Genomic DNA, 18,928 nt, shown 5'->3' on the forward strand with positions numbered 1-18,928 from the left:
GGGGTTGGATTCGATGGCCTTGTAGGCCCCTTCCAACTCTGCTATTCTATGATTTTAACATTAAGATGTAATGTAGAACAGGTCTGTCTTAATTGTGTGCTGTGAAATCAGACCTGTGACCAAGGCCATGTTTGGGTGGGCACGCCCCTTTGGGGGCTGGACATGCTGGTGAGCACGCCCCCTTGGGGGCTGGATATGTTGGTGGGCACGCCCCCTTGGGGGCTGGACATGTTGGTGGGCACACCCCCATGGGGCGGCCATGTTGTCCTCCTTTTTGGTTTCCAAAATATGGTCACCCTAGCCCAGAGAGCTTTGGCCATGGGGCAGTATGTAAATGCAATAAATAAACAAATAAATTAATCAGGGGGTAATCTTTACAATCCCAAATTCTAGGAAGCGGATAAGCCAGCTTCTAGAGATGTGATCCAGACCTCTTCAGAAGGGGGAATAGGGTTTTGGTCAGTTTAAATTGTCTCCAGGGTTCCCTTACTCAGTTCCTCAGATCACAAAGAGCGCTTTGCCATGGATTCCTATGGACAAGTATGGTTCCTCTACAGAGCTCAAACATGTCTAAAGTGTCCTATTTTTAAAGAAAGACTGTATTTTAAAGAAAGCCTTCTCAAACCTTAGAGAAACAGCCTTTTTTTTTAATCTTTAAAATAAAAAAGGCTGCAAAGGGAGTCTAGAAGGATCACGGTGGTCTATGAAGTAATGTTTCCTGAAGGACGAATATTGCCACAGTTAAAATTGAAGTTCTTAAATAAATAAATACATTATTTTAACTTAATTGCTTTTCCTTCACCTAAGCAAAGATGAGGTTCTAATACAATCTCCAGTGGAAAAGAAAGAAATTGCCACTATATTCCTGCCTTGAGCAGGGGGTTGGACTCGATGGCCTTGTAGGCCCCTTCCAACTCTGCTATTCTATGATTCTAAATACTGACATTTCTGCTGCAAACTAATGCCTGCTTTTGTTTGTTTTAAAAAGAAAGTCTGAATCATTTTACTTATAATAGAAAAGGATGGAACTGCAAATAGCCTAAAACTGTTTAAAATTAATATCTAGACACACAGAACCATAGAATAGCAGAGTTGGAAGGGGCCTACAAGGCCACTGAGTCCAACCCCCCCCCCCCCGCTCAATGCAGGAATCCACCCTAAAGCATCCCTGACAGACATCCCTGACAATGTCTTAAGAGAAATATTTTTACAGAGTTTTATCCATACACACACCCAAACTCCCCCAGTAAGACTTCGAGATTAACACTGCAAAGGCTGGAATCTGTACAATTTTCAAGCGTGCAAGCTAAATACAGTTCACACCAGCACCCATGTACCTGCTCTTGCAGTTGTCTTGCTACTGCTGCTGCAGCACAGAGCTACCAGCTTTAGACATTGTTGTTTTGCAGCAATCCTTTGCAAACCACCATGTGAGTTTAAGGGGGAAATTGCAATTTTTTTTGCAAATTAAGCACAATTAAAGCAGGATGCATGAGAGTACTTCACAATAAAAGCTGATTTTAAGGTGGAAAACTTCTGAGTCCTTTGCATGCAATTTGCAGTGATTGCAAGGTATAGCGCTGGTGCAATAAAGCTCTTAAGCAGCCATCCCCCTACATTCACCTAGCCACCATCCCCCCCACCGAGCCGCCTCAGTTTCACCTTCTAATTGCTTCTTTTCCTGCTTGCTTGCAGCTTTCTTCTTCTTCTTCTTCTTCTTCTTCTTCTTCTTCTTCTTCTTCTTCTTCCTCCTCCTCCCCTCGGCCTAGGCAAGGAGTGGGGGGGGGAACGCTTCCAGGAAGTCCCAGAATGTGTCCCACAGCCCCCTCCCTCAGCGTTGATGGGGCCTTGTACTTGCTCTGCACGATCTTGCAGGCAAAGTACAAGGCCTCGTTGAGGCAGGGAGGGGACGGAGACGCTGGGAGGAAGCCTGGGCCCAGCTGAGGTGAACTTCTTGCGCGGCTGCAGGCCCGGGTGCTAGAAGGAGGCCCTGCCCCCCCAGAGGATGGACTTGCTTGCTCCCAGACTCTCTCCCACTCCCTCCCTCCCTCCTTGGAACCTGAGGCGCATGCGTGAGCTTATCGGAGTCCCATAGGCTAACATTGGACGCAAATAAATTAATAAAAAATCAATGGAAGCAGATATTTTAAAAAGAAAGGCCATTCCATCAATGAGGAGGACAGGGGAACACAATCCCATCAATGGATTGGAAGGTAAGGGTCCCAATTTGGCGATATAAGTGAGCAAAAAAAGGTTGCCAACCAGGAAGTAAAACAAAGCAGATCTGGACAGACATACTGCCCCCCCCCATTTTCTGCTTTAAACTCCCACCCAGCCCTCAATATTGCAGGAATCTCCCTGAAACGCGCAGGGAATGTAAAGCCAGCATTTCTTTCTGGCAGTACCCGCGTTTCAGAAAGATTCCTGAAATATTTTTTATTTTAGGCTGCTAGGTTAACCCACCCCCCAGCAATTCCATTTAACATGGTGGAATGCTCGTTTTACTGACGGCCCTTAACTACAGTCGTGATTCCTGTAATTATGTTACATTTCGTCACATTTTTAGGTCCTCTCCGCTTGCTTGTTCTTCTTTTGGGAGGGCTCCTCCTTTTTCTTTCTGTGCATCAGTGAGGACAGCTGACCCAAAGTGGAAATGACCTTGCTAGATCCTACCAGGTGACTTTAGATAGCCTCAGGCCTTCCCTATTCAATAGAGTGAGACACTAGTCTCTCAGTAACGGAGACCCTTTTCGTTGTTCTTGTTGTTCCGCTCCAGAAGTCTCTAGTGCGTTGCCTCCTCCATCCTTGATTGATCATGGCTCTTCTGTTATAGGATATGAGACTTCAAGGTCATCAGAGATTGCTCTCTGTGGGATGAGTGTTGCCCCTTCATATGGTGGAGATGAAGAGGGCAGGATGAGCAGAGACTGACCTTTTAATAATGACAACGTGTGGGTGTTATTAAAATGGCTTTAAATCTTTTAATTGATTTAAATTGAGTTTATTTCTTGGATATCATAGAATCATAGAATAGTAGAGTTGGAAGGGGACTATAAGGCCATCGAGTCCAACCCCCTGCTCAATGCAGGAATCCACCTTAAAGCATACCTGACAGATGGTTGTCCAGCTGCCTCTTGAAGGCCTCTAGTGTGGAAGAGATCATTATATATATATATATATATATATATATATATATATATGGACAGCCTGCCTGTTGCCTTTTTCTAAACAGAAAAAAACTTGAAAGAATTCCATTTGTCATAACTCATAATGCAGGACAGAGAGATAAAATTCTAATCCATTTCAAAAATTCCTTCAGGAAGCCATTTTCCGCCCAAAGTCTCAGCATCAAGTGAAATAACTGTTGCCAATTCCATATTATTATTATTATTATTATTATTATTATTATTATTATTATTATTATTATTATCTGTCATATTTACTACAAGCCTTAAATTATCTGCATCCTGCCTTTGGTGAATAAATCCTACTTGATCAGGATTGCCCTGATGGCCCTGTTCATAAGACAAAAAGCCTTATTCACTGTGGTTAAAGCCGTGGTTTAAGGTGTCTTCTGAACAGGGCCAATGTGTGCATCACATGCTGAAGTCCATTAGCAAGAATTGGCATTTAATATTTTAGCATCCTCATTGATTAAATTGGCCTATAATTTGGAGAGTTAATATGATCTTTACCAGGGTCAGGAATGCCAGGAAAGTTGTAAAGCCAAGCAGGCATGAAAAAAGAAAGGAGAAGGCCGTACTGGAAAAGAGATGAAGGGTAAGTGAAGGATGAGCAAATAGGTTTGAGGCAGCTCTGGTGTTCTTGTCAAGCCTGCCTGCCAGCAGATACTTCTTGCCTTCTTGCAAGGGCTCCTGGGAAGTCTGGAACCAAAGTGTAGGAAAGCTAATATGACCTCAGATGAGTTTGTTTTCCAAAGTAAAGCAAGTCTGGAAATCATGATCTGTTCAAATCCTTTTAGACCTCTGTTAGTATCTTGGCCGTTGGAGAGCATACAGAATCTTTGGGCTGAACACTGCTAGTCAATTTGCCTCCACTTCTGGGGTGATCAGTCTTTGCCGGAAGGTGGTAAACCCAGGAGTAATCTTACAATTAGATGGAGAAGAGTGGAGGATTAAGGTGTACCCAATTCAGAACCAAGCCTATATGTGGGAAGGCGAGGAGGTGAATTTTGGGTGCTATCAAGAGCAGCAGATAAGGAAGGAGACAGGTCTGACCCTTGCAACCCAGTGCATCAGGAAATTCTGCACCTGTCCCCTTTCATTTCAATTAGGTTTGCACAAGTCCATTTCCCAGTGTCTTTCTGCTGTGTACACATCACATTCTGCTCTGTGTACACATCACAGAGGAAACCTGTGTAGTTGCTTCCAGTGGGGTAGTTGACACTGCTGATCATAACTGAGATGGACCAGCCCAGAGGCAGAAGCGTTTGAGAAAGTAGGGCAGGCCCTTGCACCAGTGGCTGTTCTGCATGTACACTTGGGAGAAACCAAAAGCACCAGATTGTGCATATCCATTTGGAGGATGGGGTTTGGGGTGGACTTCAGTGGTGGGTCGCTTTCAAGGTAAGTTTATTCATGGTTGTGCACTTTTCAAGCTCATCAACGAACATAGTTCTATAAGTGAGAAACTGGAGCTCTGGAGAGGATCCAAGAAGTCAACATGGCAGACTGAAATCGCTGTAGAAAAGCAGTTTTTAATCTTTCTGCCATTGGGGTACACGTTCTCCATTGACTTAAGCAACCTCTGCAACAGAAGCCATTGCAGAGGATAAAGGGTGAGTAGGGTGAATACTCCATTGGATGGCAGCCTGGCTGGACCTGTTGTGAGTTCATAGCCCACATGAACTTAGAGTTCATTCTGCCCTAGAATAAACCACCACTCCCAATAAATATTGGTGCAGGTGTTTTCATTTTCATTTAATGTCCGTGTGATATTGATGTGAAAATAGATAAAATTGCTGTGGAATTCTGAGTTCCCCAATATAATCACTGTAGCAAACGAGAATGCGCTGAACATTTCAGTCACTACAAAATCAAGATGATTTGTCCCAGCTGCCTCAAGCTTTGCATGGTGAATCTATCTGGTGAGAACTATAAATTGGCCAAATTATAAAAAGGTTGGATACATTAGGTTGACCATATGGAAAGGAGGACAGGGCTCCTGTATCTTTAACAGTTACACTGAAAAGGGAATTCCAGCAAGTGTCACTTGTATGCACGCAGCACCTGGTGAAAGTCCCTCTTCATCACAACTGTTAAAGCTGCAAGAGCCCTGCCCTCTTTTGTAACTAGTCATGCTAGGCAGGCAAAAGTCCCTTTTGCTTTGATTTAAATTTGTCAACTTTTTATGTTAAAAAGCCTTTTCTGGAATAAAGTGGTACCAACAAACCTCTCAACTCCAGGGATTCCTGGATGAGACAGATTATCTAGATCCATTTCAATCTGGCTTGAGACCTGGTTATGGGATGTCATATCTCCATTCCTGTGATGTCACAATACAACAGGGGACCTTTTCGTCTCCCACATTTACATGCCGAGTGAGGGGTAATTCAGAGATTTAGCCCTGGATAAGTTGTTCATCTTATGTGATGTGAAAATAGTTCAAATTCCTATGGAATTCAGAGTTCTCTGATGCAAGTGTTGTAGCCAGTGAGAATGCCCTTTACCCAACCCTCTACAATCTACAGTGGTATAGTCCAAGCACAGGCTTAACACGTCAGTGAGGTCATAGAGGTTGCCAGGCAAATCCAGTCACTGTTGGATGAAACTGATGATTGTGATCCACTTCAGGACTTGCTTTCAGCATGGTAACTGCCTGGATCACCTTGGTGGGTGTCACATGCCAAGACAGGGACCGGGAATGTGGACCTGCACATTCTCCTGGAATGGGTTGGGCTGTAATTCAGTGGTTCCAGTCCCACTTGGACGGTTGGTTTGAGAAAGTGGAGCTGGGAGGCTGCTATTTAACTCCCTTCTTGTCTCCTGTGCTTTCCACATCTGCATGAAACTACCAAATGAGGAGTCATTCGGAGATTTAGGCTGCAGCATCCTCCATTTGCTGGGGACTCACAGCTCTGTTTCTCCTTTTTCATGGGCATCAAGTGAAGTTCTGGAAATATTTGGAACTGGGAATGGACTGGATGCGGTCTAATCCAGGTAAGGTGAGGAAGACGGTAAGGAATTTCTGTGCGTCAGAAAAGACAGATTCTGAATGATACTAAACTCAGACGTCTTGCAGTATATCCCATCTGCCATTCACTGTTCTGAAATCTTTTGGATGTGGAGCGGTATACAAGTATAGTAAATAAATAAAAGAGGCAGTAATTAGACCACTCCTGAAGAAGCCTAGCCTGGACCCAGAGGATGTTAACAATTACAGGCCGGTGGCTAATATCCCCTTCCTGGGCAAGGTGCTTGAGCGGATGGTTACAGGACAACTCCAGGCACTCTTGAATGAAACAGATTATCTAGATCCATTTCAATGGGGCTTCAGGCCTGGTTTTGGAATGGAAACTGCCTTGGTCGCCCTGTGGGATGACCTTTGCCAGGAGAGGGACAGTGGGAGTGCAACCCTGTTGATTCTCTTGGACCTCTCAGCAGCTTTCGATACCATCAACCATGGTATCCTTCTGGATAGGTTGTCTGGGCTAGGAGTTGGAGGCACTGTGTTGCAGTGGTTCCACTCCTACTTGGATGGCTGATTTCAGAAGGTGGTGCTGGGGAATTATTGCTCTGTGCCATGGCATTTAGGCCATGGGGTTCCACAGGGCTCTATTTTATCCCCTACGCTGTTTAACATTTACATGAAACCGCTGGGGGAGGTTATCTGGAGATGTGGGTTGAGGTGTCATCAATATGCGGATGACACCCAGCTCTACCTCTCCTTTTCATCAAACCCAGGTGAGGCAGTGGATGTTCTGAACCAGTGCCTGGGCACGGGAATGGACTGGATGCGGGCCAATAAACAGACTCAATCCAGTCAAGACGGAGGTACTGTTAGCGGGTGGTTCGCCTGTCTTGCTAGGTGATGTTCACCCTGTTCTGAAGGGGGTTGCACTCTCCCTAAAGGATCGGTTTCATTGTTTGGGGGTGCTCTTGGATCCAGAGCTGTCACTTGAGGCACAAATGAACTCAGTGGCAAAGAGCACCTTTTATCTACTTAGGCTGATATACCAACTGCACCCTTATCTTGACGGAGATAGCCTAGCTACAGTTATCCATGCTCTCATAACCTCTCATTTGGATTACTGCAACGTGTTATACGTGGGGTAGTCTTTGAAAACAGTCCGGAAACTTCAACTGGTACAAAACAGGGCAGCATGGTTCCTAACAGAGACTGGCCGACAAGACCACATCACGCCAGTCCTTTTCCAGCTTCACTGGCTGCCAGTCCAGGTCCGGGCCTGAGTCAAAGTGCTGGTATGAACATTTAAAGCCCTAAATGGCTTGGGGCCAGGCTATCTGAAGGAATGCCTCCTCCCATATGTACGTACCTGCCCGGACCCTCATGTCATCCTCATGGGTCCTTTTCCGTGTGCCCCTGCCAACGGAAGTGAGGCAGATGGATACCAGGAGTCGGGCCTTCTCTGCTGTGGGACCCCGGCTGTGGAATGAGCTCCCTAAGGAGGTTCGCCTGGCACCTTCACTATATTCTTTTAGATGCCAGGTGAAGACCCTTTTATTCTCCCAGTATTTTAAGGTCTTCATCCCATGTACCCATTTCCCTCAAATTACCCCCATAGTGTAAATCTGTCATTGGTGTTGTTAGCTAAATCACACCCCGGGCAGCAGCACTCTTAAGATCCTTTGCATACCAGGAAAGGAGAAATGTAAAAAAATAATAAAAAATCAACAGATGACCCAATCTGATTCAAATTTGGTATGCTTAAAGCCCTCCTTAATATCTGTTACTGTGCCTATTTTGGTGTCTTTAGCTTTAAAACTTACGCAGATGTAAGCTTTTGTTTAATTTGTACTTTAAACATTTCAAATCATCCTGCGCCCCCAGTGGCCGTTCGGAGTCAATAAAAGATTCGCTCCTAAAGAGGTAGCAAAATAGACCGATTTTTTAATATATGAAGCACAATTAAAGTAGGATGCATGGGAGTACTTCACGGTCAAAGCAGATTATAAACTGGAAAACTTCAGAGTCCTTTGCATGCAATTTGCAGTGATTGCACAGTATAACCCTGGTGTGATGAAGCTAAAAGGACAGAAAGCAGAGAGTAGGAATAAATGGTCAATTCTCCCGATGGAGGGAAGTAAATAGTGGGGTCCCATAGGGATTGGGATTGGGACCAATTCTTTTCAACTTGTTCATCAATGATCTGGAATTAGGAGTGAGCAGTGAAGTGGCCAAGTTTGTCAACGACACCAAATTATTTTAGGTTGTTAAAACACAAAGGGATTGTGAAGAGCTCCAAAGGGATCTCTCCAAGCTGGGAGAGTGGGCGTCCGAATGGCAGATGCGGTTCAATGTAAGCAAGTGTAAGATGATGCACGTTGGGGCAAAAAAACCCAACTTCAAGTATAACCCAATGGGATTAGAGCTGGCAGTGACCGAACAAGAAAGAGATCTTGGGATTGTGGTGGAAAAGCTCCATGAAAATGTCCACCCAGTGTGCGGCTGCTGTAAAGAAGGCAAACTCCATGTTAGGCATTATAAGAAAAGGGATTGAGAATAAAACTGCCAGTATTATACTGCCTTTATACAAATCTATGGTGTCACCACACTTAGAATACTGTGTACGGTTCTGGTCACTGCACCTAAAAATGATATTTGGGAACATAGCTGGGGAACATGGGTGGGAGGGTGCTGTTGCACCATGTCCTGCTTTGTTGGTTCTTGGCTGACAGCTGGTTGGTCACTGTGTGAACAGAGTGCTGGACTAGATGGACCCTCAGTCTGATCCAGCATCAGGGCTCTTCTGATGTTCTTATGAGACAGAAAGTTCCACTCCCAAGGTGTTTTGACTGGCCACTTCCCCCTCCGGCATCCAGTTTGTAACTAGCCACTCACAGAGAGCATTTTTCAAAGGCCAGATGTGCCCACAGGCCCCAAAAACCTGGGACTCCTGATTTAGCACAACTGGGATTGAAAGGTGCTTGTGTTCACATGAGGATAGGACCATTCTTTTTTAAGGTATGGAAGCAACAAACATGAAGATAACTGTGGCCCCTGTGAAACGCTACCTGCTGCAACGCATAGAATCATAGAATCATAGCATCATAGAAGAGCAGAGTTGGAAGGGGCCTACAAGGCCATCGAGTCCAACCCCCTGCTCAATGCAGGAATCCACCCTAATGCATCCCTGACAGAACAGAGTCATAGAATAGCATCATCAGAAATAAAGAGAATCCTTTCCCCTCAAAACTGTTGACCTAGTCATAAGCTATTATGCAGATTTGACTGATTAATCAATTAATTGATTGCAAACCCCACCTACCCACACACACACTTCAGCAAGTCTTCTTTAATCAGACTTGACATCCTAGGATGGGTAAGTACGTCTATCTCGTTGGAAGTCTATGGTAAGCTTATTTTTATTCCTGCTAATAAGGTTAATCAGGTAGACGTAGGAACTGAAATTCTAATCGCAAAGCGGGGGCAAATCACAACGATGGGTAAATTCTATACCTGTCTACTCAGAAGTAACTCCCATTGAATTCAACATGGCTCACACACAGGTAAAGGGATGTACAAGCAGCTCTTTAATAAAATAAAACTAATAAATAATACCTCTTCCATCCCTGTAATAAAATACCAACATAATATAAACATGAGAAAAGAAATCTAACTACTTTTATCATTTTTAACATAATCCACAAATAAAGATTTTAATACATTAAAATATAACCTAGAATATGAATCACTTTCATGCCTGTAATGCAATTCCTCTCTCATCTCACACTATTGCCCCGCTCGTGCTCTTCGCTCCTCTGATGCCATGTTTCTCACCTGCCCAAGGGCCTCTACTTCCCTTGCTCAGCTCCGTCCATTTTCTTCTGCTGCCCCTTACGCCTGGAACGCTCTTCCAGAACATTTGAGAACTACAAGTTCAATCGCAGCTTTTAAAGCTCAACTAAAAACTTTTCTTTTTCCTAAAGCTTTTAAAACTTGATGTTGTGCAGACTTTATACTGTTAGTTTTACCCTACCCTGTGCCTGCTTACCCTACCCTGTGCCTGTTTGCATTCTCTTCCCCTCCTTATTGTTTTACTAGGATTTTATTAGATTGTAAGCCTATGCGGCAGAGTCTTGCTATTTACTTTTTTACTCTGTACAGCACCATGTACATTGATGGTGCTATATAAATAAATAATAATAATAATAATAAATTGTTTAAAGTAACATAACTAGTAGGAAATATTAAGTGTAAAGCATATAAAAAGATCATAATATTAACTTTATTCAACAATACTTTTATAATACTAATATTATTTTATGTGTATATACATATACAATTATATAATATAAAATGATCTTCAAAAGTAGTAGAAATAAGTTTCATTCATAGAATGTAAAAAGTGTTATTAAATAAAAACAAGGCATAACGATACAAATTGAATAAAGCAATAGAGCAAGCACTCAAGGTAAATAACAATAATAATAATAATAAATGCATATATAAATATTAATTTATATGTCCTATTATGATCTCTAGTAGGAAAATTGATCTAAACATTAAGGAGCCCAGCTATAGATTTAAACACTGAAATATGTAAAGGAGATATAAACATACAATAAGTCCTAATATAGAAGCCAGTCCAATGCTTCTAATATACTGCTTTCAAGCTTTTAATATACTGAACTGAAGCAAATACGGACATTTTACCGGCCCTTAAATAAAAACAACAATAAGATTCATAATTAAGAATTATTTTGTTTAGTGCAAAAAGGGAAATTATGAAGAAGTGACTCTTCTGTTCGCCCTCCTGGTCAATAAAGCGGGGCGCTTGTGCTCATTACCACCGAGGGTAGCTGTACCGAATGGATATGTCCATTTCTTTCTCCCGCGCCACAAAAAACTGCACTCGCCCCACCATTGTCCAGCGCGCTGCCTCCTCCCTCTCCCTCTGAGCTCGTCGCTTCATCATTTCTCTGATGGGTCGTTGTTCTTCCGCCCACTAGCTTGGGAGACCTGAGAGGACGATGGCTTTGGCTCATATGGTTGCAGGAATGGTGGGTCAAGCATCAGTTTCGGCCCTGGCTTCCTCACTGGCTGTACCAGTTGCTTAGCCAGTAAAGCTGGTTGTTGTCTCGTCAGTGAACTGGATGGGGCCTTTGGCAAGGAGCCAGGTGGTGCTTTGGATAGTGAGCTCGGTGGCGGCCTTGCAAGTGGTTTAGACGGAGGTCTTGCTGTTGCGGTGGACGGCTTAGGGTGTCCCTATGGACTTGTCCATTTTTTTCTCCTGCTGAAATAGTGGGACTAGTACTATTCTGGCCTCCTTTAGCTCAATAGCTGAGCCCTTGTAGGCTGCGGGCACTCTAGGATTCATTTCATGTGCCCGGAGGCATGACTGCTGGGATCCTGGCACCCCTGAATCTTTGTCATCTGAGCTACAGAGATTGGTTGTGTGCAGCTCTTCACCAGTTGGCAGACAGATATGGGTCTCTTCAGGTATATGTGACTCCCGATATGTTCCAGGGCTTTTTTGTAAAAATTCTCCTTCAAATGAAACTACTTTTCTTTTCCCCTTAGTCTGGGGTGCCTTTGAAGGTAGATGATTGGACTGGCTTTTATCAGAATTCAATTTACTGGCTCCTGGCTCCACAGAGATCCTGGGAATTTTGCTGACGTTTTTCGATCCGGGATCATTACATTTTCGTTTCCTGATAACCTCATGCGGCCTCCCTTCATGGCTCAGTTTTCCATCATCTGGACTTTTGCACTTACTGGTCTGAGATTTTAGCCTCTTGTTTTTCCCCTTATCTTTTGGCTTTGCAGCTGGAGAGCTGCCATCATCAACTATGTAAATTGGGCCTGGGATGGGTGTCCCTATGGACTTGTCCATTTTTTTCTCCTGCTGACATAGTGGGACTAGTACTATTCTGGCCTCCTTTAGCTCAATAGCTGAGCCCTTGTAGGCTGTGGGCACTCTAGGATTCATTTCATGTGCCCGGAGGCATGACTGCTGGGATCCTGGCACCCCTGAATCTTTGTCATCTGAGCTACGGAGATTGGTTGTGTGCAGCTCTTGACCAGTTGGCAGACAGATATGAGTCTCTTCAGGTATTGTGCTATCCAGAGTGCTCAAAGCCAATCCCAAGAGATCCTGGGATTGGCTGCTGACTCTTTGGGACTCTGCTATCTCCACAGCTTCCTCTGGGAGGCAGGACTCTGTGGTTTTCTCTTCTGCCTCCTCCTTACGGCCCAGAGATGGGAACAGGCAATCCGAAAGGAGAGGCTCAATGGTTGCCATCAGCTGCTCAATATCAGGAAGCTCATTAAGCAGTTCTAGAAGCTGGTTCACATCCATTGAGCCTGCACCTTCTGGCCTGGGGGGAGGTGGCTGCAGGTCCCTCTGTGCGCCAGGATGAGTGTCCAACACTGAAAGAGAGAGAACAAGCCCATGATTACAAGAGAAAGAATCTACTTTGCTGAGAGAAAGTGTCAGCAACTCTCACATTCCCATAATTTAGAGAGGTGCTCCACCTGCTCACTGGTCCTCTGTGGGATGGGATTCCCCTACCCCCTGTACAGGAGAGCCATAGAATAGTAGAGTTGGAAGGGGCCTATAAGGCCATTGAGTCTAACCCCCTGCTCAATGCAGGAATCCATCTTAAAGCATCCCTGACAGAGGTTGTCCAGCTGCCTCTTGAAGGCCTCTAGTGTGGGAGAGCCCACAACCTCCCTAGGTAACTGGTTCCACTGTCGTACTGCTCTAACAGTCAGGAAGTTTTTCCTGATGTCCAGCCGCAATTTGGCTTCCTGTAACTTGAGCCTGTTATTCCGTGTCCTGTACTCTGGGATGATCGAGAAGAGATCCTGGCCCTCCTCTGTGTGACGACTTTTCAAGGACTTGAAGAGTCTCCCCTCAGAAACATGGGACGATCTGCCTCCAACCTCCTCAGACCATTTTTCACGCAACCCTCCATAGGCAGTGAACCATGGGAGGAATCACTGGTTCTGGGGCTCAGCAGGACTTTTTGGGAAGCCTTGCAACTGGCATCTAGTGAGCTCCCTTTTCACCTACTTCATGCTGTGGGGGAGGTGGGGGAGCCTTGCTGTCCTTAATGTGGCTGATGGGCCATCTTCCTTTCGGTATTGCTGGCAGCTCCAGTGCAGGCAGGGAGGGAGTGTCCCTGAGGCTTCAAGAGAGGGGAATCGCCCAGATCAGGTGGAAAGCAGGAGAATTGTTCTGCCACCTCTCACCTGAAATAAAGGGGCCTGGACTGGAAAGCTGTTAGCTGCTGGTTAAGCTGTTTCCTCTAGTTGCCGACTATGTCATGTTAATAAAGCTGTTGCCAGTTTACCCTATTTATGCCTTTTGTGTTTCTCTTTCTGGTGGGGGTCAATTTTAAAATCTCAACATTAAATAAAGAAACACACAATATTGGGAAAGGAAATAAAGCAAGGGAAATCCTGCAAATTAGTTGGGTTCAGCAGGTCCCTGTCAATTATCTGCGCATTTTCCATCCCCTAATAGAGATCCTCAGTGAGCTGCATTCCTCAAGGCCCAAAGGAAACTGACATTAGGAAAAGTTAGGTGAGACTGTGCCCTGAAGAGGCATACAACCAGCAAACCACACTGGGGTAGAGACTCGTCATCTGAATTTTCAACTCTCACCATTCAGTGCAGTGTTCTGAACTCGGGCTTGATTTAATAGAACTGGTTCCTGGGGCGCCTGAGATGTCGGAACACCTGTCAAGCGGATGATTTCTGATGCTGTCCCCTCGTTTCCTTGTGAAGCTTCAAACCCTGGAACAAGAGAATGAAATTCCCATAGAATACCAGTTTTCAAGCATTCTGCCACTCAGAAACTCATTCAATGCTGTCCAGAAGACAACAGATGCCATCTGCCAGAGAAGGCAGTCACATTGCACAAGCTCCAGAGGTGAATCTTAGAGTACATGTGCCAGTCCCTGGGCACATTGGCTAGGCCTAGTTTGGATTATCACCCCAGAGATCAATATGTCCCCAAAACTTCCAGAAAAGAGAGCTCCGGCTATTGGGCGGTATAGAAATGTAATAAATAAATAAATAAATAAAAGAACAGGAGTGTGTGGACAAATCCCTCTGAAAAACCTTGGTAACTATATGGCTAGGAGAAGCACGTAAGCAACAGGAGATACCCTTCAGAAGGTGAATGCACTCCTTGCAAAGATCATCCATACCTGTGGAGCCTGCTTCTGTTGCTCTGGCATTGCTGGGTTTTGATGGTGCTGCGTAACACCCACTGTCTGGAGCAGGTGTCACAACGGTTCGTGGCTCCACCTCTTTGAGAACCAAAACCACTTTGTTGTTTGGGGCTGGTGATGCAGGGACAGCTCTGTCCTCCTGAATGACGGGATTCCTCTCTCTAAAAGGTATGGAGGCCAAGGTCACATGGTTGTACAGAGGCTGGAAAGAGGCTGGCTGGACATGTCCTTGCCTGGGAGGCTGTATCTGCACTAGCTGAAGACTGGCCCCAGGATGGAGGTGGGAGGGGGCATACAGCTGCTCCACGGGGCTGGCACTGGGAAGGCCTCTGTACTGAGATGTCGGTGGCCCATAGAACGGCCCAGGGAGGTGGCCAGTGGCTCCCCACCCATGGGCAGGAGGGTAAAGAACTGCTGAGCTGGGAATCTGCAGCTGATTCTGATTCCTCAAAACTCCCTGCAGGTGAGATGTTTGTGGAGGCAGGGAGCTGTAGGTGCTGGCACTCCCTGGGTTCAGCCGGACGGGCAGAGCTGAGATTGAAGGCTGCAGCCAGGCGGAGCTCAGACATGGCATGGATGTTCCATAGATGTTGTGAGGACCTCCTCCCACTGTAGAGCTGGCAGTCACCACTGGGATGCTCTGAGGTTGACGGTTTGAGCCTTCCTGTGGCTGTGGATTTGGGGCTTGATCTATAACACAAATGAAATGGGCAGGGGAATTAACAATTGTACCTCTTGATCAGCCTGAGCAACTGTCAGCCCTTAGGGCAATTGAATAGATTTAGCTGGTCTTGAGTGTTCACAGACATCATTTCAGTGCTCCTCACAAGGCTCCCATAAAGGGTTTCTGTGTTTTTGTGAGGGGTTGATGCTCAAGAAACTTACCCTCTGAATACCTTCTCCAAGGGAAGTCCAAGAGATGGCAACAAGGAAAAAAGCCTTTTTGGTGGTTGTCCCAATAGTGGAACGTTCTCAGCAAGGTCCACCTTGCGGCAGAGGACATACTTGCTGGTTATCTGACTCCTTCTGCTGTTTATCGTAACTAATTTTAACTGTTTTAATTGTTTTAGCAACCTTCTAGCTTTTAAATCGCATATTATATTTATCTTCGGTTATCACATATGCTTTGTAGCATATGCTGGCCGTCTCAAGGTCAAATTTAGCTGACTCATTGCAAACGTCCACCGATAGAACACCGGCGTCTTGAGAAACCACAGCTGCTAATCTACTAGTTTGTGTTTGTATTTAAATTTTATGTCTAGTTCTCTTCTCCGGTAAAGGTTTTCAAAGGTTTACAATCTCTGTATGTTAAACGATTCTGCTAACTCTGTTAGAAATGAGAAGCAAGAATAAGAGGAGGAGAGACCAACCTGAGTCCCCAACATTCCCTCTCTCAAAGCAATTAAAAATTGACAACTTCTTGCCCGACAATCCTAGCTCCCCCTCATTCCCAATTTTAACTACAAATCAGTTTGCAGTCTTGGCCACCTCAACGGAAGAAAATGATGAGCATCAAGGGAGAGAAAAAGAGGATTGTGAGTTGGGAATAAATGAGGAAGAGCAAATAGCGTCTGGTTCACACCCTAGGAATGTAAAGGAATCAATCATTGACGAAATGGTGGACCAGAGCTTTTTAATTGCCAAAACTCTTACTAATATTTTCGGGACTCTAAGAGATAATGATGATAAATTATCCCCCATCGTTAAAGGCGTAAAACAACTTGATGAGATACTCCAGCTTCTTAAGGATCTGCGGTCCAGAACAGAGCAAGATGTAAATCTAACTCACAAAACAAATCAAAGGAGCAAAAAAGCACAGACCCACCAGCCTAGGGCCCCTCTGACCAGATTGTTTCCTCAGATCCAAAACAATTGGATCAGTACTGCTAAATATGAAAATTCATCCAAGGAGTATCTGTGCCCTAATTACACTCCCAGGTAATTTCCATCTTGGGAGATGCGTAGCAACCTTTAGCTCTTCAGCACTGGCGAGAGAAATTCTTTCAGCAAACGACCGGCTGGCCAAATTCGGTGTCCGGGTAAGAAGAGTCTTTAAAACCACTCTACAAACGCCACTGATCAGGCAGGTGCTCAGAAGGAAACTTTCCATACAACCATCCACAATTCAAACTAGTCATCGCAAAGTTTCAGACCGATCTAACTCAGAGATGCTCATTGACTTAACGTCTCAGGTGTTGGATTATCCATCCACCAACATAGGAGGTGCTGAGCAGGCTTCATCGGGAGCAGTGCCCAAGCCTCTTGCCCCTTACAGCCTCTCACTCAAAGGTAATGATATTCTGGATCCCATAATCTCTTTAGGCGCTACCAAGACCTTTCCTAACGATAAAAATGTCCAACAGATACCACAAAGTAATCAGAAAATAGTGGTAGCCAAAATCAACATTCCAGCGATCCCAGTGTCAGAATTCCAACATAAGGCAAATCCACCACAAAAAGCTCACCTTTCTTCAAATGGCTCTGTACAAATGGACCCCTTGATAGAGCGGATAACACCTGATTACCCCTCCTGACAAAATAAAGTTGGCCGAACCCCAATAAATTGTGTCTCATGGAATATCTCAGGATGGGCCAACAAAAAAACCGATCCCACCTTCAGCAGCTACCTCAGATCCTTTGATATAATACTCCTACAAGAGACTTGGTGTGTTGGGGATATTTGCCTGAGCAATTATAAAACTTATGCAATTCCTGCAACTCCTGGTAAAGTCACAGGGCGACCATGGGGGGGTCTAGCCTGTTGTATTTCATCAGTTCTGAACTGTGAAAGTTACCTTATTAATAAGTTACAATCTCTGGCATTGGCCATCTTTTTAAAAATTAACTCTACATCATATATTCTGGTAAATGTTTATATCCCCCCCTGGAAATCGGCCCACTATAGCGAGGACACTTGGGAGAATCTCTCTGAGTATTTACTGTCCTTGCAAATTCAGTTTCCTGAAGCTCTTCTGATTTTAGCAGGTGACTTCAGTGCTCGGATAGGTACGGACTGGTCCGCAATAAAACAACTATTCTACTTTATACCGGACGACCTTCCATTTATAGAGGATAGACATTCTAAGGACTCAACAATAAATATACAAGGGAAGAGGTTTGTTCAAATGATTCTTCAAACTGGACTTATAGTCCTTAATGGCTCCTGCCCCGAGGACAGGAAAGGCGAGTTCACGTTCATTAACCACCTAGGCGCCAGTGTTATTGACCATGCTGCAGCCTCGCCAGCAGCATTAGGAGAGATAATGTCCTTTAAGGTTGACACCTACCCGTGTAATGACCATCAGCCTTTGATCGTACAGTTGGGATACGTAAAAAAAGATTTGGAAAACAATGGAAATAAAACTGCAATCCGAAGTTCAGGCAGCTATGTAATATGCCGTCGAAGATGGGCAAATGTGGACTTAAGAGCCTTGGAAGACCTATGGCGCTCTGCGAATCTTCAGGTCCTGAGAAACACCGCTTCTCAGAGATAGTAATAGATTCCTACGCCCAGATCACAGCGGCAACTGAGCCACTGCTACTACGGAAAGTCTACCCAAAAAAACAGAGGCTAAAGGCGGGTAACCCATGGTTTGAAGGGGCCTGCAGACAACTCAAAAGGGAAATTAACAAACAACATAAACTTCTAAGAGATATGGATATAGTCCCGCTACCCCCTTCCTACCTGGCACTGCGTAAGAACTACAAAATGCTAGTCAGAGATAAGAAGCGGGAATATATTAGTACGAAATGGGCAGAACTGTCTTCAGCACTTGAGAGCAACGACAGCTCCAGATTCTGGCACCTTATCTCAACTATAAGACATTCTAAGACCCCCACTATGGATACCGCTATTACCACTCAGGAATGGGAACTCCACTTCCGATCGCTCCTTTATGACGAGTCTGCCTGCTTACCCCCTCTGCAGGAGGAAGATCTGCTGTTGAATAGCTGGGCCCCCGTCACCTGTGAAGAAGTAGCCGCCCTGATAAGAAAGCTAAAGAGGGGTAAGGCCCCGGGGAGGAACAGTATCCCACCAGACTTCCTGTTGGACTACCCTCACTGGTGGATACCACTGTTGGCAGCCCTATTTACTACAATCGACAGATCTGGCAAATTTCCCAAAGATTGGTCAGTGGCAATAGTGGTGCCCATTTATAAAAAAGGGAGCCTAAAAATTATTGCCCCATTAGACTGCTGGATATTTCCAGCAAACTATACGCAAGACATCTTCTTGATAAGTTGGAATTGTGGGTGGCCGATGAAAATCTCCTGGCCGAAGAACAAGCAGGTTTTCAAAAATGGCAGATCTACAATAGACCACTGCTTCTTACTAAAACATCTAGTTGGGAAATATACGGCCCCTCCTTATCACTCACTTTTCGCAGCATTTGTAGATTTCAAAGCGGCTTTTGACTCTATGCACCGTCCCCGCCTTTGGCAGAGGCTCTCACTCTTAAACATTGACCAGAGGCTACTCAGGAGAATACAGGGGCTGCACCAAAACTCTAGCTTATGCGTGAGGTCCTCCGCGGACGGTGAT

At 44.9% G+C, this 18,928-nt stretch overlaps 1 pseudogene; it reads right to left on the reverse strand.

Moving 5' to 3' along the window:
* Positions 1–18,928, reverse strand: part of LOC134407578 (pituitary homeobox 3-like) — a 35,356-nt pseudogene that overhangs the window by 14,591 nt on the left and 1,837 nt on the right.

This window comes from Elgaria multicarinata, chromosome 12 (genome assembly GCF_023053635.1).
Source record: "Elgaria multicarinata webbii isolate HBS135686 ecotype San Diego chromosome 12, rElgMul1.1.pri, whole genome shotgun sequence".
NCBI classification, from domain to species: Eukaryota; Metazoa; Chordata; class Lepidosauria; order Squamata; family Anguidae; genus Elgaria; species Elgaria multicarinata.